The 24,667-nt window shown below is 50.6% G+C and overlaps 2 long non-coding RNA genes across 3 annotated transcripts in view; both read right to left on the bottom strand.

The window, feature by feature from the left end:
• LOC135300645 (uncharacterized) overlaps positions 1-9,598 on the bottom strand; it is a 49,731-nt gene extending 40,133 nt beyond the window's left edge. Inside the window, exons 1-2 of one of the 2 annotated variants that reach the window (XR_010362425.1) lie at positions 9,583-9,598; positions 8,725-9,032 (exon numbers count right to left, since the gene is read on the bottom strand). This is a non-coding gene — a long non-coding RNA (uncharacterized LOC135300645). Of the gene's footprint in view, positions 1-8,724; positions 9,242-9,582 lie in introns of those variants that run through there. The other variant, XR_010362424.1, reaches the window with a different exon arrangement.
• On the bottom strand, positions 4,190-5,083 carry LOC135300646 (uncharacterized). Its single transcript, XR_010362426.1, has 3 exons — positions 4,774-5,083; positions 4,531-4,661; positions 4,190-4,389 (listed from the first exon to the last, which is right to left on the bottom strand). It is a non-coding gene; the product is annotated as an uncharacterized LOC135300646 (long non-coding RNA).
• Positions 9,599-24,667: the final 15,069 nt, after the last annotated feature.

Below are 24,667 nucleotides of genomic sequence, written 5' to 3'. Positions count from 1 at the left end.
GGGGAGGAGACAAAACAAAAGAAAGGACAGAAAATTAGAGGGGAGGAAGAAAAATAGCTTCTCCCTTGCCATCTCCATACTTGACTATTGGTAGAAGAGCTTTGTACATTCATGATGTTATACAACATCCCATCCCCTTTCATGGTCTGTAAGGCAGAGCGAGGCAGCTGCACTCTCTGTGGTGTGGCCAGGCTGAGGACAGGGTGGTAGGACTGGAGAGGAGCTCCTTGCCCTGTTAGAAGCATCCAGTGGGGTACCTGACTGAAATCCCAAGGCACAAGTGCCTGCTAAAGAGATTGTCATCACTGTCTCTTCTTGCAAAGTTGTTCAGACTTTTCTTGTTCCACCCCTTCTCCCTTCCTTCACACCAGACATCTCAGCTCCTCTTTCCCTTCCTGACAGTGCTGTCTCTCACCCTCCCTGCTGCTTGTCCTGGCCCACATCACATCTGGCAACATCTAAACAGGCTTCCCACCACCCACCTCAATCCCCTGCAGCCCTTGACTCAAAGGTTACTCAGAACAATTTTCCTCTGTAGGAAATGTCATAATGTCATAAGGACTAGTGACAGCAGCTTCTTTGTCCCTTCCCAACATTTGTTGCACCCCACAAGGGACTTTTAGTCCCTGGCAGGAGCCTGTTTCTTCCCCCTGAACCTCTTCTGTTTGAAGATCACTCACAAGATTGCTGATGTTTCATGTTCATTCTTCTTTTATAGGTATGTTAATCAGAAAAGGAAGCTTAAAGAAGGTGATAAAAATGCTGAAAACTGATAACAGTGGATGAGGAGAAGGCTAAAGTGCTCAATAATATTTTTTGCCTCAGTCTTCAACGACATTTCTTCCCACATCTCTTGAGTGGATAGACAGTGGAATGGGGACTTGGAGAGTAAAGTGCTTCCCACTCCAAGTTCAGGTTCATGAGCACCCAAGGAACCTGAACACACATAAGCCTATGGGCCCTGACAAGATGCATCCCAGAGTCCTGAGAGAATTGTCTGATGTAGTTGCCAAGCCACTCTCCATGATATTAAAAAAGTCATGGCAGTAAAATTAAGTTCCAGGTGACTGGGAGAAGAGAAGCACTCTACCCATCTTTAGAAAGGGTAGAAAGGAGAACCCTGGGAACTACCAACCTATCAGCCTCATTTCTGTGCCTGGGAAGATCATGGAAGGTCCCCTTCCTATTGTTCAATCCTCCTCAGAATCTGCCCACTTCTATCTTGATGACCAAGGGCACCTTCAACTGGTTTCAGAATTTTTGCCCAGCTTCTTCATCTCCTCCTGTACCACGTATGGGCACTGCAGCTGACTGAAACATTTTCACCTGAGTGGGACCTGGTGCAGCTCATTGCTGTGGTATCACTTCCCACCCAGCAATGCCCCATGTCCTGCTGCTAAAAGCTACACCACTGCAGCCAAGAAGGAGGCAGCAGATAGATGCAGAGAGATGAAAGGTGAAGGGATACAGGAAAAGAGACAACAGAGACTGTGAAATTATACAGGTCTATAAAACCACAGATGACAGAGGAAGGGCAGGGGAAAGAGGTGTTAACAGCTTCTTCCCACTCAAAGATCAAGGGTCAGGAAATTAAACCAGAAAGTTACAGGTTCAAGACAAACTGCATGTGTGTGCTGCACAACTTCCTACTGTGAGATTCTAAGGATGCTAAAACTTTATCTGACCTCAAAAATCAGCAGGACAAATTCAGGGAACAAATAAATCTACTGAGAACTATAAAGTGCACAACAGCACTGGGTCCCTCTATGCTGAGGCTGAAAGGGTGTTCAGAGGAAGTGCTGCTACACAGTTGTCCTGCTGTATGCCATTCCCTCTTTCTGCTGCAGCTGGAGATGCTGCACTGGAAGGATCACAGCCCTGGCTTGGTAAGGCCCTTTTTGTATTCCTATGGCTTTCCATAGCCAGGCTGACCCAGAAGTCATGGGCAAGGGTAGCTCTGAGTAACAGTATCATTTTGGTGCATTCAACCATTTTGGAGATGGGTGGACAAGGCAGCAAACAACATAGCACATGCCAAGAAAGATTTTTTTTTCCCTGACCAAAAGCTGGAAGGAGGACAGGTGTCATTTCAACCAGTCATTCCAGTATGGATCCTTGTTGGGAATAAAATCTCTGCTTGAGCCCTAGTTCACTCGATGCCTATTTCCAGACTTTTCTAAGACCAAATCCCCTTTCCCTGTTGATAAACACAGAACTCTTTAAACAGACCATCTGTAACAGGTCTATCCCCCTTGAATTCCCTTCCATTTCCCTGACCTGTCTATCACACTATTCATGGCAGGCTCTCCACACTAATCCTTTTATTATGATCTCGCTCAATTTTCCTGGCCTATGACTGCAATGAGGAAAAAAGGGAGGGGTATTAATCCTTCTGACCTTGTTGTCCCAATTCTGGGCCATCTGTGACTAGGAATTCAGAGGAGGAAAGTCTGATCCTCCTGACCCCACTATCAACCCCTTGCTTTGGGAGGTTCAGTTTGTACTGTCCTAGAAAGGTGTTGTGGAAAAGCCCCTTTTCACTTACAGGCACTTCCTATGAGATTCCTTCCTAGACTACTTTTCCAGCCAGAGAGGGTGGAGGGAATTACATCCTCCACCTCCATCAGACTCTGTTTACTTATTCCTCCTGTATCGCCTCTCTGCTCCCTCAACAGCAGTGTCTGTGGGTTCTTCCCAGCCACAAGACAGGGAATCAATAAAAGGTGAAAGGCAATCAAGCACCTCTCAAAATTTCCCTGGCAATGCTGCACATAAAGAGGAGGCCTTGCAGCTCACTCCACTTCCACCAAGGGCTGAGTGTGTCCTGTTCCCTCCACCCCTTCCCACCAGCAGGTTTCCTTGCTGCCAGCAGTTGCATCTCCATGAACCTGCCACACTATTTCATAGACAGTTTGAGCACTCACAGCAGGAAGCTTGCATGTATCCTCAAGAGACAAATATTCTCCTCCTTGCTCAGCTTCATCCATACCTCTGACTTTGCCCATTTTTTGCCACTTTAAACAATCTCCTCATTTCCTTGGTGTTTACAGTCCCCAGTACACACAAATTCTTACGTGTCACCATTTAGTCAAGCTCTACATATTTTGTTCTTTTAATCTCTCCTCATAAATAAGTACCTTCAGCTCTTTCATAATTTTTATTGCTCTTCTCTGAACTCCCTCCAATTCATCACCCTCCTTCATCTAGCACAGCACCCAGCTTTGCACACTAGGTTTTCCAGACTGATCTTACTAAGGCCATGGAGGTAACATGAATTTGGTCTCCCTAGTGCTTCAAGGCTGGATGTTTCTGGGTGTGCTTGAGTTTCTGGGTGTCAGGAAACCTCACTTCATATGTTTGGCACCAGGTAATACAGCCCAAGGCTGTCTCCCCAGGGAGAGGGAGAAGAAGGTTCATGAGAGGTGGGGAGAAGAAGACTCATGGACAGGTGGGACATATGTCCTGCAGCTGAACAAGGGACACGGCTACAAACCCTTACATACTCACACACCTCGAGAAGAGACATCAAGTCCTGGATATGGAAAAGGTGCATATGCACACACACATAAACACGTGTTCACTCCTCAAATAAACCCCCAGTGACCTGCATCACACACGAGTGCACACAGGAGCACACACAGGGATAATACCACGAGACAGGAATGACACACTTGTGCATGGAGACTTTGGGCATGCACACATAACGTGTGCACACAAGAGGACAGGACAAAGTCTAGCAGAAAATGTGCTCTCCCTGCTCAAAAACATACATGTTCTCATGCATAAACCAATGCTCCCAGAGGAAAGATAGCAGCTCATGGAGTCCTTATAGTAGCCTAAAAATACACAGGCAGCTCTGACCCATCTGGTCTGCAGATTGAGCCTATGAGCCATGGAAAGAATGAAGACAAACATATGACACCTTGCCTTAAGGCAACTGGTAGCACATGCATCATACTGAGCCAGAGTCTTCACATCTACAGACCCTTCCATAGTGATTACATTATCACCAAAGCTATTCAGAAGTGAGGTGAAAGCTGAGGACCAGAGAGGGGAAGAAAGGGACTCTCTACAGGGCAGTTGTGGTAGAGCTAGGGATCCCTCCTCCTACTCTGTGACCGCACCCCCCCCGCCTCCCTGAGCCATGTTACTGATGATCCTGCCTCACAAGGATGTATTTGCTCCATCTTTCTGCTATCAGACATCCAAAGGAGTCAAAAGCACCCACAGTTTCTTGCAAACAGTCTTTCCCCCACAGCTTACCAAAACCAGACAGGTATTAACATTTTTTGAGAGTCACTGTATAGAGAACACAAATTCTTGGCCCCCAGACACATCTTCTCACTTCTGTGAAATTCATACTGCACCATCAGCTCCCCAGAGCACCACCTGGAATGAAATTCTGTGCTAAAGGGCTGAAAAGCTGGAGATGCACTCCCCAGGGTGATTGCAGATGAGAAAGAGCAGCCCCAGCACATCAGTCGGGTCAGCACAGAATGGGCTTCACCTTCAACAGCAGAACAGACTCACCTGTGGGGTTTTGATCCCATGCCTATCTCCATGGCATCTGATGCTATGCTATAGGGCACCATGTAGCCACTGAGACTCCCCACACCAGGGATGCCTGGAGACCTTTGAAGACTCCCTGCAAGTGGCAACATCTAGGGACAAAACACATCAAGTCACTCACCTCAACCTGACTCCTGGTAGCTTGTTTGCCACTTCTTAAAATGCCGTGGAAAGAGTGACAACTGCCCTTCCCTCCTTCTGCACCTCAGCTGGTCAGCTGGAACTGGGTTTCCTCTTGGCTTATGAATGTTGAGAAAATGAGGTCATTTCTCCTCAGTGACAGAAAATTATTTGGTGAGGAAAGCAGTTCATCTCAGGCAATGGCTATGTACCCCTGAGCTACCCCGGAGACCCTTAAAGAGGAGGTCAGGGCAAAGCAAGGCACAAAACCAGCACCAGCTGGGGAGCACAGGAAAGTCAGGGCACAAATGCAGTGCTGCTAAAGTGGGGCTGTAACTGCTGCCAGACCAGCTCACCACTGAAGCAAACACAACAGCAGTCCCATAGTCATTGTCACCTCCAAAGTGTCAAGCTTGACTCATCTGAGGATTTAAATACAGCACTCATCTGGCTCACAGCTGCGAGAAACTCATCCTGACCCAGCAGAGAGAGAGGGCTGGAGGTGGGTCACAGCCCCGTGGTCTGCTCCCTGACTTCTGCATTCTCCCCTTCCAGACCACAGAAGGGATTTCAGTGCCCCACTACCCTGGCAAAAAAAGGTGGTTCCCATGCATACAGCTTGCCTCTCCTTCAGTAGCTCACTCCATGTCTTCCCTCACCCCCTTCCCACATGGAAAGACACTGGGGGGCATAGAGCTCCTTTGGGACTGCTCAAGCACCTGCTGTAACTCCAGTCTGGGCAATCCTCACCAGCAGAACCTGCAGAGCTACCAGGCAAACTCCAGCTTTCCCCCTAGCTGCCAGCAGCCTGGGGTCCCTCACTGCTCAGGACAGCTCTGCTCCTCCATGAAGGAGAAAAGAAAACCACCTCTGTTCCCAGAAAAGGGGATGTTTTGCTGGAACACATTTGCTCTGCACCTAAGCTGCTCCTGTCTGCTTTGGTGCGCAGGCTTGGGCAAGGGCTGCTAGTGTTTTTTGGGACATCACATCCCTTTACCAGAGCAAGGCAGTCTTCATGAGCTCACAGGAGTGTGAGGACAGAGGTGCTCCCTACGTGTCCTCTGCCCTCCCTCACACCAATAAAAGAAACAAATTAGCCCAGGTCCATGCTTATAGGAGACCAAGGGAAAAAAACCACACAGTATTTAGGATGGAGAGAGCAGCCAGGTCTCTCTCTCCCTCAGCAAATGTGCTGATATTTTCTGACACAGCTGATAAGAGCACTGGATGGTTTCAACAGGCCCTGATATGACCAGTAGCTTTTTTCCCAGGTGGGCAGAGCTTTTCACCACTCTTCAACAGGGTCAGATGAGGCAGCTGCACTCTGCCTGGAGCTGCATCTGGCTTCTGACATGACCCAGGTAAGAACAAACATCGCGGACATCATCGCAGCTATGCTTCCCCCCCTTCTGCCTTCCCTGCAGTAGTTACCTTTCCCATTTTAACCACAAGCTGCCCCCCAGCAAAACCTACACCTCTGTATGCCCTCTTCCCCAAATGCCCTCCCTATCCTCTGAGTGGCTTCTGCTCCACAGCGTAGCTTTGCACCAGTGCAGCAGATCAGACAGCATATTCCCAAATACCCACTTTGCCTGGAGCTGGGGAAGGGCGGGAAAGGCCATGCATCCATAGTTCTTCCCTTGGTGTCGTAGTTTTTGATGGGGGAAAAGCAGTGAAGGCAGCTTGCTTCATGCCAACAAACCTGCACGCTTTGTGGGTTGGGTGCCCTGAAAGCCAATCTCCCCCAAGGAAAATAATGGTGTGAGGAGGGTGGGAGATGGGGAAGGGGCTGAGGATGGGGGGAAGGTTGGTAGGTTGGGGGAATCAGTGGGATTAAAGTGTCTGCTTCTCACCCCTGGCACTGCATCGGCACCCTTCCACTCCCTGCAGCTCCCTCACTGCTGCTGGTACGGTCTGCACAGAGCAGGGAGGCGAGAGGGGGGCTGTATTTAAATATATTAATAATGCATGTTCCATGCAAATGAAGCTTCCTTTGAATATTACATTAGCGATGCTGTCAGGCTGCGCTTCTTGGGACCCAGGAGTGACGGGATGTGTGGGGACCCGGAAGGGGGGTGTGGGGAGGTAGGGCTCACCAGAAATTCCCTCATACCCCAGCACAGCCTCCTTCCTCCCCCTCCGCCCCAGCTCCCCCACATTACACACACTCCCACTCCCTCCCACCTCTCCGTGCATGACAAATTCCTTGGCTCGCAGTGTGCAATGCAGCCAGGCTCCCCGGTCCCCAGACCCCTCCATGGCACGGGGCCCCCCTCCACTCCCTACACCGTCTTTAGCCCCCTCCAATTTCAGCAATGCTCCCCCTGTTCCACAGCTTGGGTTATGGCTCTGTGCCTCCAGAGCGGGGAGCAGGCTCCTGCTGTGCAGCCTTTAGGGGGAAGGAAGGGGAGCAGTTCCCGGGTCCGGCCTGCGCCCTGTGCACCCCTTTTGTTTGCAGCCACCGCGCTCGTGTGAGCCCACGGTGGGTGCCAAGGCACCCCGGGCTGTGTCGGATGTATTTGCCCGCAGCACAGGAGCGATGCTGTCCCTCCCCAGCGCAGACACCCCGTTCCCTGGGCCCTGGGGAGCACGCCTGGTGTCTGTGCACACTCGGCCGCGGGACACGCTCGCGTGTGCTGCATGCTGGGGCACACCAGCACACACCAGACAGGGCATTACGCACAGCAGCTCCCGAATGTGCTGCCTCCTGCAGTATTAGCTGATTTATGCTGCCTTTCCCCAGCCAGATCCAAGCTCTGGAATGGGAACAGCGGCAGCTGTGCACTTCTGCCTGTCCTGGGATGAGAATAGGATGCGCCTCTTCGTCTCTCTCCCCCACCCCCCATCACTCCTCCTTCCCCCTCCTTTTGCTCCCATTCATTCATTCAGCTTCTCCTCCCCCCCCATCCCATGCCCCAAAGCAGGAAGATCCTTATGCATAAAAATGTGGGCATGCTTTCTCTGGTGGAATAAACGGGCATGCAGACACCCTGCAGGCAATGCATATACACTTACATATGCATTCGAGTAGCTGTCCTGGGCCCCTACATAAATACCCGGCTCCCACCACCACCACAGACACATTCACACACCCGACAGACACCACGCAATGACTTTTCTGCAGCCAGCCAGTCTCCCAGCAGAGCAGTGTAAGAGCAGAGGAAAGATTTACTCACTCCCTTGCATGCAAACCAGGCGAATATTCACACACCACACAACGGACAGACACACAGACAGACAAACCACCGTCTGCAGAGGCTCCCCTGCAAAGTTTGCAGAGAGACAGGGAGCAGGGGGCTGAGGGATGAGACTGACTCCTTCTCTGTCCCATAACTGCAGGCAATCCACAAAGAGGTCTGCCTGTCTGTACATGCACATGTGTGTTTGTATGTATGGGGGTATATACACACACCTATAGCTACACCTATACATGGGTACACACATGGATACACACACACCATGTATTCACATGTATTCACACACAGCTATATTCACAGATATAGATACATGTGCATATACATACATATATCACCTCCTTTTGCAAGGTCTGAATAGATGCAGACGGGTCAAACCCAGCTGTGTGCAGCAAGCCCTGAACCTATTCAGCATCCCGATCCTAAGCAGAGCACACACACACACATACACACACACGCACACACACACACACACGGTGAAAGGGAGACCCGTCTCCAAGCCTCTCTCCCTCCCTCCCATCACCCCATGAAGGCATAATCTTCATCCCCTACAGACACACACACCCTGGGCCACTTCCCCCTCTCCTTTGCACTCACCCCTCGCCTTCATCCTCGGATCAGAGGCATCCAGCCCCCGGGGAGTGCGTGCACAAGCTGGAGGAAAAGGGCAATCCATGCATCGTGCCCTTCTCCCCCCTTTCCGATCTCAGCTGATGCTCCGAGAGGCAGCACGGACGGCAGCCGGGAGCCGAGGACACGCGAGGCAGCAGCACAAGGACTGCACACAAAACCGTGTCACACACACACGCACACACACACACACACACACACACACACGTACCTGCTTCTGGAGGGGTGACTGCTCCCAGCTTCCATACGGGGCATGACAGAGACGAAGTGGAGGCACAAAAGACGCCGGTCCTCAAGCAACTTGCAGCCCTGCAGATGTGTTTGTGTGGGGGGTGTCCCCACTTGTGTCACCCCCGGGAGCTGTGGCGTTCCTTGCCCCGCAGCTGGCTCATTCCCGGCCGCACCTAGGCAGCGCTCCCAGCCATGCACAGGCGCGAGCACGGCAGGCGGGGATGGAGCAGCAGTCCGGGGAGGGCACGCACAGCCGGAGGATTTGCTGCCTTCGCCGCATCCGCATCACTGGGGGAAGAAGGCAGAAAGGGCTGTATTGGCATTTAAAACGCAAGTGATTAATTCGCCACAGGCTCGGCTGATAGGGCTCTGGGACCGGAGCCGGCGGCACTGCTTCTCCCAGCTGGGAAGGCTGTGACAGGCAAAGGACCCTCTCCCATGGAGCCAGTTCCGAGCTCTCCTCGCCCGCACAGCCACTGCTCCGGTGCAGGCGGAAAGGGGTGGGCCTCCACCGGAGACATGAGCACACGCATGCAACAGCTGCTGGGAGCTGCACACACACGCACAAACACACACACAGACACAATTCCCCACAACAGCTGCTCAGGAGCTACACACAACACACAACAGCTTCCCAGGAATACACACAAACAACAGCTGCTGGGGAATCGCACACACGCAGAGGCTACAGCTTCTCAGGATTAAGTCACCCACATGCAAACACAACAGCTTCTGTGAGCCACACAGCTACAAGCAACAGCTGCTGAGGAGCTACACACACACACACACACACACACACACACACACACACACACAGATGCATGCAACAGATATACACCTGCTGACACAGGTATGTGCAGCCATGAGAAACTACACCTGGATACAACCCCCTGTGTTATTTGCTAAAAAAAAAAATTAACACATAAAAATGTAATAGGAGGTGGAGAAAACCTTTCATCCACACACAAACACATGCATATGACTGCTCTAGGGACAGTCTATCACACACCTCCGCAAATCACCAGCACAGAAACACAACAGCTCCTCAGGAAGCTCCTGGAGCCCCATGCCCTCCTTTACGTCTGGAAGACCTTCCACCTCCCTCTCCCCAAACCCACACGTGCCATTGCCAGTGGAGATCTTGCTCACAGTCAGAAACAAGCATTCATGTGCACCACGTGCTGGGGGCTCAGCCTCAGCTTGGCCCCCAAATACTTCACACAGGCAACACCTGCTAGGAAAGCACATTACCAAACACTGGCTCACTCTTAAGAAATTACTCCCCAGTGCCTTGATAGAAAGCAGATGCGCACATGACAGACATACATCATCTCTGTGCAGACCTGCAAGACCTCAGCTGAAGGGACACGATGCACCCCTCACACTCACCACAGCAGTGGAGGGACTGCCTGTCTCACTCAGAGACATGCACACATGCAACAGCTGAAAAAAACTTAGGGACATTGGATGGGAGCTGGCTTCCTGGGATGTACAATCCAGCCTCCTGCTATTCCAGGCAACCACATCATACAGTCTTGCTCAGAAATGTCTCAAGACCCATGTGAGTACTGTGAGACTGTTTGCTTGCAGCTCAGAAGCTACGTTGAAGTTAAAAGCCTCCCCCAACATCTGCATTTACCCAGGCCAAACCCAACCCCACATGTTCATGGGCCAGCCAGCCACATTCTTCACCTGGGCATGCACAGAGGTTGCAAGAACAAGTGGAAGTGCTCTGAAAGCTCCATTCCCAACTGAACAGACACCTCCTGTCCCCCTGCTTCACTCAAACATAACACACACACAACAGCTGGGTGAAGACCTTCTCCTCAGCATAAATACCAACATGCTTGCAACAGCTTCTGGGTAAACAGACACCTAGGCCTGCCACCCTCAGCACTCACATGCACTCAGGTACAGAATATACAAACATGTATAACCTCTAATGGGAAACTAATGATTTTCTTCATGCAGTCCAAAAACTGAAGAGGAATTAGGCTGACACACTCACACACCACTGCAAGCAGCACTGTTATTAAATGTATCATATTAATGGTGTGAAACTGGAGCAGGGGAGGTTTAGGTTGAATATTAGGAAAATATTTTTCACCCAGAGGGTGGCTGACACTTGAACACAGTCCCCAGGGAAGTGGTCACAGCACCAGCCTGACAGAGTTCCAGAGGCATTTGAGCAATACTGTGAGGCACATGGTGTGATTTTTGGGTTGTTTTGTACAGAACCAGGAGTTGGACTCAGTGTTTCTTGTGCATCCCTTCCAATTCAGGATATTGTATTCTATTCTATTCTAGTCTAGTCTAGTCTAGTCTAGTCTAGTCTACTCTATTCTATGCTATTCTATTCTGTTATTTTGTGACACCCATTGCATCTGAAGAAGGTCACCTGTGGCCCACCTCCCCATCCTTCCAGTTAATATATGAGCTCAGAGCAATGTAAATGCCCCATCTATCTCATGCCTTTATAGAAGGAAGGTGAGCTCAAAAGAGGAGCCATACATAATCATCTCATGTAAACCCAACCCCAGCAAGCAGAGGACTGCCCCTAGTCTTCTCACATGCATACAAGAGCCTCATGGAGAGAACAGCAAACCAATAAACCTCTACATGGGGAGGCAAACAATAAATAGCCCCAAGGGAATGAGTTGCCTCCCTCAAAACACAGGCAAGCACAAAGGACCCATCTACAGAAGGAGGCCTGGATCACACACATCAGCTGGATGGCATGAAGAAACAAGTTGACCCACTAGGCACAAACACACAAGTCATCAGTCCTTTTGAAAATGACACACGGGAAGCTTGTTGTGTCCTCTTGTACTCCAAACCTGCAAACCCAAGTGGGAAAAATCATCCAGGCATAAAACTACACACAAAGACCCACACACTCCTCAGGCAGACAGGCATGCAGCTCTGAGGACACTTCTGGATGTTCCTTGGACCATCTGTAGACATCTGTTCCCAGTAGATTAAGTGCCAAAACTACTCACACCTCCCAGAATCAGAGAAGGAAGCTTGTCTTGGCAACTACAGACTTAAATTTCCTTGCCTTTATCACTTTGGGGTGTTATGACTGTGGGGTGTTTCCTCCAAGCTCTTCTGAAGCTAAAAGCTAAAGGAACAGAGACTTGCTTCCATTTCTCTCTATTTCCTCCAAGGACAGACAGTATCTAATTTTGGAGGGTGTTGAAGTAGGAGAAAAGGTTTCCAAGTCCAAATTAATGCAGGATTTGTTCCTGCTTGAGTTCCTCCAGGATCATCTTGCAGTCTGTTTGTGATGAGTCTCCCAGAGGCTCTCCTGCTGGCACACATCCCTTCAGGACTCTGAAGTGCTGGGGCAGGATCCTTGTACTGCCAGGGCTTCTGGGGGTCAAATGGTATTTGCTGATACTCCCACTGACCCAGGAACAGCACCTAACTGCAGCAGAACAGAAGTGCCCCAAGAGACAAGCAGAAGCAAGTACCACATTTCCAGCAGTGTGGGACATTTGGGTCCTCAGTCTGATTCAAAGCCAGTCCCTCCATGCCTATTTGTCCCATTGCAGATGATCTAGAGGGTACAGAAACTCACCCCCATGTTTATTTTGCAGAGGCTCTGACCTTGCCAAAAGCCCTGGAAAGACTCTGTTGTTTTTTTTACTTCACAAATGAAAAAAAAATCACTGAGAGAGGAAAAAAATCCTCCAAAGGACGTCATAGATACTTTAAGTCAGCTGCAGAGGTGCCTCATTCCCTATGTCCAGCAGTACAGAAAAAGAATCACCTTCTAATTCTTTTGTGCTGATGTCTTTGAGACCACTACCTACAGTAAGGCCTGACCTTTCTGCCCCCCTAATGGGGATGAAAACAGCCCCCAAAAACACTTTGGTTTATACCTTTCTGTTCAGCTCCTGCTCGGTTGGGCTGCCACATCTTCTAAGACTGAAGATGCTGTTAGAGGTGAACAAGGGAGCTGACCTTATTAGAGCAATTCCCTAGTGTTTTTCCAACATATGCCAGGGAGTTGTTAAGTCCTAGAACAGCCCAGAATCTGGGAATCACAAAAGTGATGATAAAACTGATTTTTTAACCCTCTGTGCCCCGCCTGGGGATTATCAGTTCAGTGGGATGGTACCTATACTCCACGTATGGAGTGGGGGCGGGGAGTGCAGCCAGCCATCCCCCTCCCAGCCATCACCTTGTGCCGTTTATCCCAGGAGGAGGGGAGAGCCGGGCAGGGAAGGCAGCCACGCAGCCTGCCTGCACTACCTGCGGTGTGTGCTGCCAGGGAAGGGAGCCTCGCTGGCAGCGCTTCCAGCTCACGGAGCCGCCGGATCAGCCCTTCTCCCTCTCTGCCTTTTCCCCTGCCCATCTGCCCGTCTCCCACTAGGGCACGACTGGGTCCCACGGATGGGGAAAACAGGCCAAGGGAGAAGGCTGGGCTCTGCCCTCGTTGCAGTCAGAATCTCTCCGCTGATCTATACTGCGGTGAGCAGTGACAGATTGATTTTACAGCTCTGCTTGGAGCCGGCCGCTGGCCCTGGGCTGTGGATGAATCAGCTTTCTCTGGTCCTTGGCTTTTATTTCATTATTTTACTGCAACCTCGCTCACAGGCAGCTAAAGAGGGAGCGACAGAGAGAAACATGAAGTTGGCAGATTTCCTTCCCTGCTCTTGTGCTCCCAGGCTCCCAGCCTGGCTTTGGGACTCCAGGAGGAGGGAGGGAGGGGATTGTTTTCCAGGAACTGACATCTATCAGGAATAAAGACATGAGGCTCCTTCTACATGGGTAGATGCATGTTGCAGTGGCTCTGGGAGACAGCAAGGACTGAGCAGGCACTGCACAGCATGAATGGTTCCTGCTCTGCTATGACAATGCCTCGATCCTTGCCAAATGGAGGGGGCCCAGTTTTCAATACAAGGGACAGCATGTTTGGAAATAACAATGCACTCAATCCATGCATTGGACTCTAACCTGCTTACAGACTCCAGCATGGAAGTGATACCAGGTTCTCTTCTTATAGCTGTGGACATAGAGGAGGGGGCAAGGGCTGTACCCTGCTGTCCCCAAGAGGTCTCAGAGCATGCCACAGACACAAGTTTCTCCTGGAATGAGGCAGCACCTCAAGGAGTGGAATTTACTTCCTTCCCTCTCCTGGCTGTAGATATTGTAGACGTTGCTCAGAGAAAGCCAGTTTTGACTCACTTGGTTCTTGTGCCATCAAGAAGAGCAACAGTGAACTCAAGCAAGGATGGAGCAACAAAATCAAAGAGCAGAAAGGTGTTGGGTTTTTCCAGCTCCAACCTGTAACTACAGTGGGACAGCTCAAGCCAGACTGTCAAAGCAGTCTGGAGAGAGAAGAGTAGAGAACAGAGGGACCAACCAAAGTGCAGCAAATGCTCCTCTCCACATCCCCAACATCTCAGGTGTGAATAGGAGCAAATATCTGCTCTATCAGACTTGTTTCTGAAAAAAATCTCTTTGTCAGAATTGAAGATCTACTCAGAGGGCCCCTCACCGTGCTGGCACCTACTCTGTAAGAGGAGGAGTAGCCAAAGGAACCCAACACCAGTTTGGCCTGCTCCAGCCTTCTTCCCAAGAGGAATTCACATCACAATGGATGGTATTTCCATTGCAGTGGATTCAGGACACCTTGGAGCTTTCTCCTGCCTTATTCCAGAGCTCTCCAGCCATACAGACTGCCTAGGGAAGGAGTGTTCCTCAGAGGACAAATGTCTGAAGACAGACAGCTAAAGCATTGTGTCACTGGGCTCCCCCAAGCTCACACATGTCCTTTCTCTCCACCTGCCCCTGCACAAGCATCAGAGAGTGGCCATGGAGGTGGCCAGCACAGTTCAAACCATCAGAAGGCAAGGGCCTTTTGATCTGCAAAGATCAAGGTGTGGGAGGGAAAGGGAGGGGAACCAAGACAGGAAAAGCAGGAGAAGCTTCCCAGTGGTCTGTCCCAGCAAGAGGGAGGGAGACAGCAAAGTCCATCTCATCCACTTTGTGTAATCTTTTAATCTCTTGGTTTTTAATCTTTCACATCAAGAATGAGACACATCATTAAGAGTACAAAAAAATCCCAGTTGGAAGGGAGATGGGGATGGTGAAGGAGACAAAAAGTCCCTTACTTCTAAGTCTTCTGCTTTGTTCCCTTTCTCTATGTGTCTCTCTCCCCTCCTTCCTTTTTCCTCTCTGCTTACAAGCAGTAATATAGGTGACCTGGCAGACACAGAACACACTGTGGGCCTCAGCACCCAAAGGAAGGGCAGTCCCATGGCCTGGGTGTGGTGCAGGTCAAGCCTCCCTTGGTGGCAGTCTTTGGTGACACACGGGCACAAGGCTCAGTGTGCCAGCTCCTCTTGAAGAGCTCCTCTGCAGCCAGAGGGACAAACAGCAAACATTGCCAGCCAGATTTCCTCTTGTCAAAGACAGGGTGACCTGTAGAAGCCAGCCCACCCCTCATCAGGAGAGGAGAGACAAGTTTTTGGAGGGCAAAGGAGGACCTGGTGGCACTGACTGACTTGTCCCACAGCCTCAGGCTGGGCACTCCACATCTCAGCTTCTCCCATCTGTCCAATCCCGTGGATAACAATCCTCACCTCAGAGGGTGATTGAAAGAGGTTAATGAATTAACATTTGTAAAAGCTTTAGATAAAAGGCTAAGGATTATTACTGTTGTTATGCATGGGAACAACTCCTAACGAGCATTTCCCATCTCCTCCCTCCTTCGAGCCTGGGGGATCATCTGACACAGATCCTGCCACACAGGAGCTCCCCCAGAGATGGAATTACAGGGAGCAGGCTGCAGGCTGCCAGAGACACTAATCAGGGAAAGACAAATTGGGGCCACTCCATCAACAAGCAACGTGCTGGGCTGTGGGGCCGAGAGCCTCTCTAGTCACTCTCTAATGACTGGTGACAGGTCCATGCCACTCCCGTCAAAGTTCAGCAGGAAAAGGCTGCTGACTTCTGACCATAGCAAGCCTGCCCCTCCTCTTGCCCTTTCAAGGCTGTTGACTGACCCAAGATAGATGCACAAGGATTTGCTTTAAGGAAAGCTTAATCCGCAAAGGAAGCTTCTGGGCTGCTGGTTTGCAGCAAGATTCAGGAACAGGCCAGACAGACATTCCAATCACAGGCACAGGAAGAGACTAGCTGGCATCAGATTTCAGTATCTTAAACCTAGAGCAAAATGTTTTCTAGGCTAGGGATGAGAAGTAATTCAAAGCAGGTCTTAACATTATACATCTCTCCCTTACACACAAATATAACCTCAAGGGAGAAAAGCCCTCCCTAACTCGCCTGCTATAAATACACCAAACCACTTAAAATGGCTATGTTAAAAGAGAGCTGGTAATTTGATAGTGGTCTCCACTTAATTAGATTAGGCTCTTCTTGAAGTCAAGGGCTGAAAGCAGCTGATCCTCCTTTCTTTTTCAGTCTTATCCTGTCAGCTGCCATGCAGGAAATTATTGTAGTCACCCATGTCTTGGGCAGCTGGATCACCAGCCACATCTGTGCCACAAAGTGCAGAGCTCCAGGTCCCAGAAGAGAGGGGCTGCACCAGCACAGTGCCCTGTCTGGGCTGCTCAGCACTGCTGAAAGTAAACACTGCTGTGCACAGGTGGTGACAAAGGTCTTCCGTCACATCTGGGGCACAAATCAGCCTCTCTGCACTGCAGTGGGTGGGAATTACACTTGAGCTAGGCAAATAGCAAACAGCACAGTTAGTCCCCCCTGCAAGAGGAGACCAGAGGACAGCACTACCTTGGTCTTCTCAGGAGACTAGAGCATTTCTTTAAAAACATATACACAGCCAGAATCTTTCTTAAAGTACCTTGTTTGCTTGACTTCTCACTTAGAAGGAAGTAGGTGACCTGTTTGTAGGTTACTGGAGCTAGTTGGCAGGGTCTGTACCTGATCATCATTGATAATAAGACAAAAAGTCACTTGGAAGGGAGAGGCAAAGCTGTTGTGGTCTTAGGACAGTGACTTGACTTCCTCAGCTCTTGAGGAATTTGCCAAGCCTCCCCAGCAATGCAGTCAGCCTGTCATTACCTCTCTCCCTGGAGTCCAATCCAGTTCTCATTCAAACTGAGAATAATTGTGGGACTGCTATTAAACTGCTGTATTGGACTGATGTCCTTCCTCTCTGGGTCTTCCAACCTTTGCTCAGTGAACTTTATTCTGTCCCTAGCAGGGCTGCATTCTGCTCCTTCCACAAAACACCTCCAGATTTGGAGAATTAAAATTGCCAGACCTTTTGCTCTCCTTCAACAATGGAGGAAGTTTGTTTTAACAACACACAATTTTCTATTCAGTATGTTCTTAATTAATAGTAAAATATGTGTCAGGTTGTTTTGTTGTGGGTTGTTGGGTTTTTTTAATCCTTTTTTTTTTGTTAGTTATTCAGTTTGATTTTTTATTTTACCTCGTTAATGTAGTGGTGATTTAGATGCAGTTTCCTCTCTCTGCTGCACTTAATGAGTCGTCAGCTTTATTCACTCTCACCCGCATCCTCATGGGAGCATGCTTTGATTTTCTAGTGGGTGCATGAAAACACAGATTAAAGCAATTAGACAGAAATAATCTTAGGGAAAGGGGAAAGAGATCCAGAGCACCTAATTATACCATTTTAATCAAGATACAATTATGCAGAGACTTTTATAGATTATAAATTAACCAAACTCCAAAGGCAGAAAAAAATATAATTTTAAATATGGTTCATTATGCTTGTTGTTTCTGTCTTGTGAACTCTCTCAAACTGGACTTCAGGGTTCATGTAAAAAAATTATCTGGACAGGGTTGTGCAGAAATGAAGGAGAAATAGAAGACCCTGCTTGCTAGGCTCAGAGTCTGGAAATGGCCTCTAAGGGAAGGTGGGGAGCACAGCACATTTCTCACTCCCTGCTTTCACCAGCCTTTTCACAGTGAGTGTGTGCACCTGCTGGTCAGCCAGGCTGACTGAAGACCTCCAGCCACCTGCATGGCTCAGGTAAGGAAAGCCCCAGTTCATGTCTCGGTCTTGCTTTGCAAGAAAAGGCTGTGCCAAGCTGCCAGTGAAGGACTGTGGGTACTGTAGTCTAAGGAGCAATTTTCCAAGCTACAAACATTCCAATTAGAAACACAGTGAGTGGGCAAACAAAACACATCAGGCTGGATGTGTTTTCTTCTGAACCCTGGAGGAACTTAAGCCAGCTGCTCCAGATTTATAGCTGCTCCAGATTTATTGCAGCAAAACCACAAGGCACTCAGGCTCTCAGAGCACGTAGGAAGGTGCTTTGCTCCTGCCATCTCTGCAGAGGAGGCAGGGAGACCCCTATCCCCCCAGAACCCCAGGGAATCCCAGTTTCCCATGTAGCTGTCATGCTGACTTTATGATGGGGAAGGTGTCCACACCTTGGGCAGAAGCAGGAGGGCAACACAGGCACCTCCGGCTCTGTGGCTGCAGCCCAGTGAAGCATCCCTCTGGTCACTTCTGCTGTGAGCACCGCTCCAGCCATCCCTCCTGCACTGGTGTGTGGCACTCCTTGAGCTGCTTCCAGGTGATGAGGAGATGGGAGAGGCTTTACCACAGCAATCCTCAGCTTCCTCAGAGGTTTGCCAAGTCTCCTGAAAGGTTTTGCTGCACTGCGGCCTGTGCAAAACACTTCTCCAGAAGAGTGTGCTGCCAGTCACCTCTCACAGGGCTGTCTCAACCCACCAGGGCTTGTCTCCACGGCCATGGCCACCCTGTGCCACCAGCAGCAGTGCTGAAATGGCTCCTCTCTTCTCCATTCAGGGCCACGTTCTCATCTGCCAAAGGACCAGCCTTGACCATTTCCCACCTGCGAGTCAGTCCTGCTGGCACTGCCTGCAAGGTGAGGGTGGCTGGGACGTGCCCAGGGCTGGCCTGCCACAGTGACATCACCAGGATGGGCAGCTGGGAAAGGCAGGGGACTGACGGGTCCTGCTGTTGAGCCTGAGGCTCCAAGCAGTGAAAGACAGCTGCCCTTTCACTCAGCTGCCCTGTGCCAGAGCTGTGCCACTGCCTCGGCAGGGAAATCCCCGGGCTGTGTGTACTCTGCCTCCCATCCACGCCTGTGTCCGAGTGAGCTGATGGAGACAGACACGGGAGATTCCCAGGACTTCTCTCCCTTGCATCCTCCTCGCCATTTCCTCCTTCCCCCTCCCGCAGTGATGGGAACACGGCTTGCAAGGCTGCTGCCCTTCATCCGCACGGCCTCCCCCAGCCGGGGCAGGGTCCCTGAGGGCCGCGGGGTTCGGGGGCGGCCCCGTTCCCCCGGAGGCCCGGCCCGGTGGGTAGCGGCGGTACCGGAGTGCCATCTGCTGGCCCCGCTGCCGGACTATCGGGCCGGCCCGAGCCTGCACACCGCCAGGAGCCCCGGGGAGCTGGGCCTCGGCTCGGCCCCAGCGTGCCCGACACCCCTGCCATGGTGGGCACTGCTCCGGCAGCCACACGAGCAGCACGGAGCCCTGCCCGTGGCGGGCCGGAGCCCAGAGGAGCCAGCAGGGTGGGGAAGCGGGGACAGAAATCATTGTAAGGCAGCAATTGCTCTCCTGCTTGGCGAGTGCTACGGCGGCCATGCAGCCGTAGAGACACCCCATGACCCGTGGGATATGTGCCCCATTCCGTGGAAGGAAAAATCCATCCCCTCCTCCTTAGCCCCAGGAGGCAAGAAAATGAGAGTGGTGGTGAAACTCTCTCTCCCTTCAGGCTTGGTGCCATTCAAATGGTTGACCCTGTGAATGAGACTCCACAGAGCTGGGGCAAAACATCCTGACCATTTACCTGTCCCAGGTGGTTGGGATCTTCCGTCACACCGGGTTGTGTGTGCATCTTATTCTCTTATTCCTCACGCCACATTTTCCTGCAGAGCTCCCCTAGATAACTCCCAGTGTTCTGACTATGCCAACCTTCCATGGTGAAACCAGCAGGGAATCATTCTGCCTGGACCCAGGACACCAGGATTCGGACCCACCTGTGGATTCCTGAGTGATGCTAAGAAAGCTCCCAAGACTGAGCGCACAGAGTGGGGGTCTGAAGTCCCTGTGGATCGATGCCGATTTACACCAGCAGAAAACATGCTAAATCTGGGCTCTGGAACTAAAAAGGGGACACTGAGTTGCTCTCAGGAGTGGAGAAAAGGAGCGAGTGAGATGACAATCCAAGGAGCTCAGGTCCTCTGTGGAGCTGGTCACTGGGTGCTCCAGCACATAAGCCATTCAAGCCGGGATCACACTGACCTGACAGACACGAGGTGAGCTAATTAGCAGTGCTCTTCTCAGGCTCCTTCCAAGCTCAGGTGCTGCAGAAATGCTGAATACCGGGTCTAGTTACTATTCAGGGCAATTGTTAGCTGGAAAGAGGTAATGGAGACTGGTTATCCAGGGAGGTGACTTGAGTTTGGGTCTGGGGGTGTGTTGAGGTATTTGGGGGCCTCTGAGGGAGAGATGCAGCGAGGTGCTGAACATGCCAGTATGAGCGGGCCCGACAGAGCACACAGGAGTCCCAGAGGAGCCCTGGAGGAGAATTCCTGAGGAGAAATTTCCTCCCACATGTCACAGGTAGGCAGCTGAGCCCTGCATGCTCTTCCATCAGGAACTGCCCTTTATAAATATTACAGAACAGTGACAGAAAAAAAAATGATATGCAGTGGAAGGAGGGTTTTTTAATGAAGAAAAAATGGTGTCCTGCAGCCTCATCAAGGGGAGCAGTGCTGCATCCTGCACTGGAAGAAAACATTCAAATTGCTTAGATATGCAATACATCAAAAGACTTCATCATGAGACTAACACAAAGTGTTGCCACCTTCACTGGGACTGCTCGTGGTCTTGAAATGCCATGCATGGCAGCTCTCTGCCAGGGAGGGAGTAGGAGTAGACACCATTCCTTCCTGGCTTTCATTAGAGTAATGCAAAAAAATAAGCTGACAGCATCCAAGGTGAAGTAAAAACTTCCCTTTCCCTCAGCTTTTCATTAGGCACTGCTGAAACCACTGCCCTCTCTCCCTGTCTGATAGTCATCTAAATGTCGAGCCACAGACAATGAGGAGCCAACCTCTGTTGCTATTAACCCAAAGTGCTGGAAGGATTGCAGGGCAGAAAAACCACTTTGCCTGGTAAAAATGTAAATGTCACTTTATAGAGGACAACTTCAGTTTGATAGAAAATGCACTGCCCCTTCCAAATGCTTTGTGAGCTCTTTTGGATGCCATGCCATGGCTTGTTGAGCAAGCAAGGTGGAACACAACTGCTATTTTTCCAGACCCGTCCACTCAATCTCCATCTGCAGTCCATTTATCTGTCACTGGATGGGCCTGTCACTGCCACAAGGGCTCCCCTTTTAAAAAAGCACCAAAAACAGTGAAAGGCAGCCAAGATCTCCTTCCTTTCTCCTCACCAGACAAATTCAGATTCGTAAGATGTTGGCATGGATCCCATTCTCCATGATCCCCTGGCTAAATCCCAACCAAAGTGGTGTCAGACTGGGAGTTCCCTGGGCTCCTCTAAATGAAAATTATTTTCTGCCACTGAGATTGAGATCCCATTATCCCATGCTGGATCACTTCCAAGTAGCACAGGAGCCTTCAGCCTGTTTTCTCACCCACTAGGTACCATCTCATACCAAGTAAATCAATACTCTCTTGTTGTCCTGCAGCAGTGCTGGGGAACAGCTTCAGGGACATCTCAGGATTTGCAAAGCTCCCAGGGGGAAGAAGCCTGTGATTATTCCTTTTGCCATCAAAACTAGACTTTCAGGAGAAGAGCCGAGAGATAGAAATCCACACTGAAGTCCTGGAACAAGCCCTGACTACAAAGCTCTGCAAGCTTCTTTTCCTCAATGTCTCTATGGCCTTCTGCCCCATTCCCAGCCTGGTTGTTTTGTTTTGGCACAGACCACATGAGAAACAAAGAGCAGAATTCCTCTGAGATATAGGAAATTCTTTTTATCAGAGCTCTACCCAATCTGCCCATCCATTAGTCAGTGAGCTGTGAGTCCCACTGTCTGCCAGACTGTTTTAATTCCTTTTCTGTCAATGCTTCCTGCCTTCACCACCCTGGAAGTTCCTCCTTAGATCAGGGGGAAGGCATGGGGCAGTGTGTGAAATAGTTAGCACCCCTGCTGAGGATACCAATTTCCATCAGCCATACCAGGGTTCCAAAAAAATAAGAACACTCCAGGTATTTTGCACTCCAAGGCACAGAGGTCTCTCAGAGAAACTCACAGCACTGTGGAAATAACCACAGAGAAACAGCCCAGGAGAGAGAAAGAGAAAAAGAGATATAAAAAGGAAAGTAGAAAAATGTACACATTTGAGGGCAGGGAAAGCACAAAGAGCAATGTGGAGATGCAGAGCAGCAGAAAGTGAGAAGATAATATGATATTCACACAGACCTGGCTATAGGGAAAGAAAAGGGGAGAGAGCCATATAGAGGGGAGAGCACAGATGCAAGGAAAGAGAACACAGAGCATGGAAGAGAAGGGGGGAGTCAGACCGGGGGAAAGGGAGGGATCTGGAGAGATTGCCTGATGTCAAATCTGATAGAAAAGAGGATTTATCTGCAAAAATAACCCAGATCTAAGCCACAGCTTCAGAGCAGCTGCGCACAGAGCCACAGCACATTTGCTCTTGAACAAGAGAAAAAATGTGCTGGTTCAGGTTGCAATGCAAAGCGGGGTCGTGCCACACCAGGAGGCTGCCCACCCCGGGCTGCCCATCGGCCGGGACCAAGACGAAGGGAAGGCAAGGAAAAGAAAGACGAGACAAGGCAGAGGAAGGCAAGGGCGAGCTGGGGCGGCGGGTCCGTCCCTGTCCAGGGTGCTGACCAGAGCCTGCTGCCTCCAGACCCGGCCCGCTCTCCTGCTCTGCCCCTTCCCGTCCCACAGGGCTGGGGCCACTCTGGACTGCAGGCAGACAAAAGCAGTGCCCTTCCCGGAGCGAGCTGAGCAGCGGGGGAAGAAACACACAGTCAGCTACAAAAAAATTACATTTTCCCCATTCCTCTCTCCTGCCAGTGTTTTCAGCAGTGGGGCTGTGCTTTCAAGGGCAGGACTGGATGACCAGCAATAAAGTGCATGCTCATGGCTGGGGAAGTGAGTGAGCTTAAGGGACCTCTGGAGCTGCACTTCTGACCTGTCTGGAAAGGTCATTGTATGGACTGGACATCCTCTCGGTGAAGGACAGCCCTCACTCCTCCTTGAACTAGCCTGTGCTGCCCTGGATGTGTCTGGGTGCCCTCTGCCTCTTTTGCTGCTGGATGCCAGGCTGTCAGAGATAGAGATGGGAGGCTGAACTCACAGCTATCCCACCTGCCCCTGATCCATCCAGATTACATGACCAGGAATTGGCAGTCACAAAAGCGCGGGGTGTGTTGGGCCATGTTTGCCACCAGGGAGCTTTTGGTGGGGAGGTTTCACTCCATCGCCTTGATGCTTACAAAAGGCTGAGTCTGAAAAGAGGTCCTAAAACTGTGGCCCACCCACAGGTGGACAGCTGCTCTGTCAGCACAGCAGTTTGAGCAGTGACTGTGGCCTGCCAAGCCACTTCCAAAGATGAAAGGGCTGGAATGGAGCTTGGCCTCCTCTTCCCTCAGCTCTAGGATGTGTCTCTGCCTCTTCCCAAACATGTCCTGGCCTCCCCAAGCCATTTTTGTTCCAGAGAATTGCAAATCAGCTGCCCCACAGAGGAGAAAGCAGTGCTCAGGACCCTGACTGAGCTGCTCAATGGGCATCTACAGATGGTGCTGGCACAGCGCTGCAGAGCAAACCTGTCTTTTCCAGATCAGCCAGGTATCAGTGCTTTACTATCAGAAACTGGGCTGTTGGTTCCAGCACTGATAGTCTGGACAGAACAATGTGTTTTAAGAGCCAGTTGGACAAACATCTGATGGAAGGGGCATAAGGTGGCTGGCCCTGCTGCAGGACTAGATAACCTCCTGATAGCTGATAACAGCACCTCTCTAACTCTCTGCGACTCTAACATGAGACCAAGTCAGAGTGCAGTTTCCAGTCACACAGAGCATTGTGCTACCAGACTAACAACAACACAAACACATTTTTCCAACACTGAATTCTTGCTTATATGTCACATGGCATAAACATGATTCATGTCATGTCCATGTATCAGTTATCACAACTCCACAAGCACTTTTCTCCAGGTCACTGTAAGAGGCAAAATGACCTCCAGGGATGCAGATGCAGGGCATCAGCTTGGTCCCAACTCTCCTGTGAACCAAGCAAATCAGAGAGCTTTTAATCAACCGGGTCCACATTACACGAAGATGTGCTCCCTGTCAGCAAGCCAGCTCCATCTTTTAGGATGACTGAAGCCAGGAAAATAAACCATGAAGAATCAGAACAGCAGTCCCAGGTTAGCTAGGATAAATTACCTGCCTTGTGGCATCTCCCCCAGCTCTGCTCTCCTCGGCTGTCCTGTGCCCAGTAGCTTGCTGGCTGAGTAGCCATTCCTCTCTGGTGGCCAGTGCCACACGTCTAAGTTGGAATATTATTCTCCAGTTCTAGGAAATTGGATTAAGGTTCAGACAATACTGACTGTTATTTACCTTTGATTAAAACCAGCCCTCCTCCCTCCTGGGCCAGAGAGACCAATGTTGCTGTTATTTACTCTGCTGCCAAACCTGGAGTTCAATCCCTGCCCTGCGGCACTCAATAAAAGTCAGAGCAGAGGTGGGGGTGTGCAGCAGGCAGGGCTGAGTGGGTGGAAGAGGAGTGATTATCCAGGCCACCATGTCCAGTTTATTTCTTCTGCAGTCAGACTCTGGCTCAGCAAGGACTAGGGTGCTCATATTGCCTGCCTCTGTGGCTCACAGGGCTGAGGAATCCAGCCAGGGTGATCCCAAGCAAGCCCTGTTTGCCCCCATGCCTGCCTCTGGTCCTCTCCCTTAACAAATCCCCACTTCCACAC

This window comes from Passer domesticus, chromosome 5 (genome assembly GCF_036417665.1).
Source record: "Passer domesticus isolate bPasDom1 chromosome 5, bPasDom1.hap1, whole genome shotgun sequence".
Classification (NCBI taxonomy): domain Eukaryota; kingdom Metazoa; phylum Chordata; class Aves; order Passeriformes; family Passeridae; genus Passer; species Passer domesticus.
Note: the sequence above shows the minus strand (reverse complement) of the source record. Positions and strands in the feature narration are given on the sequence as shown.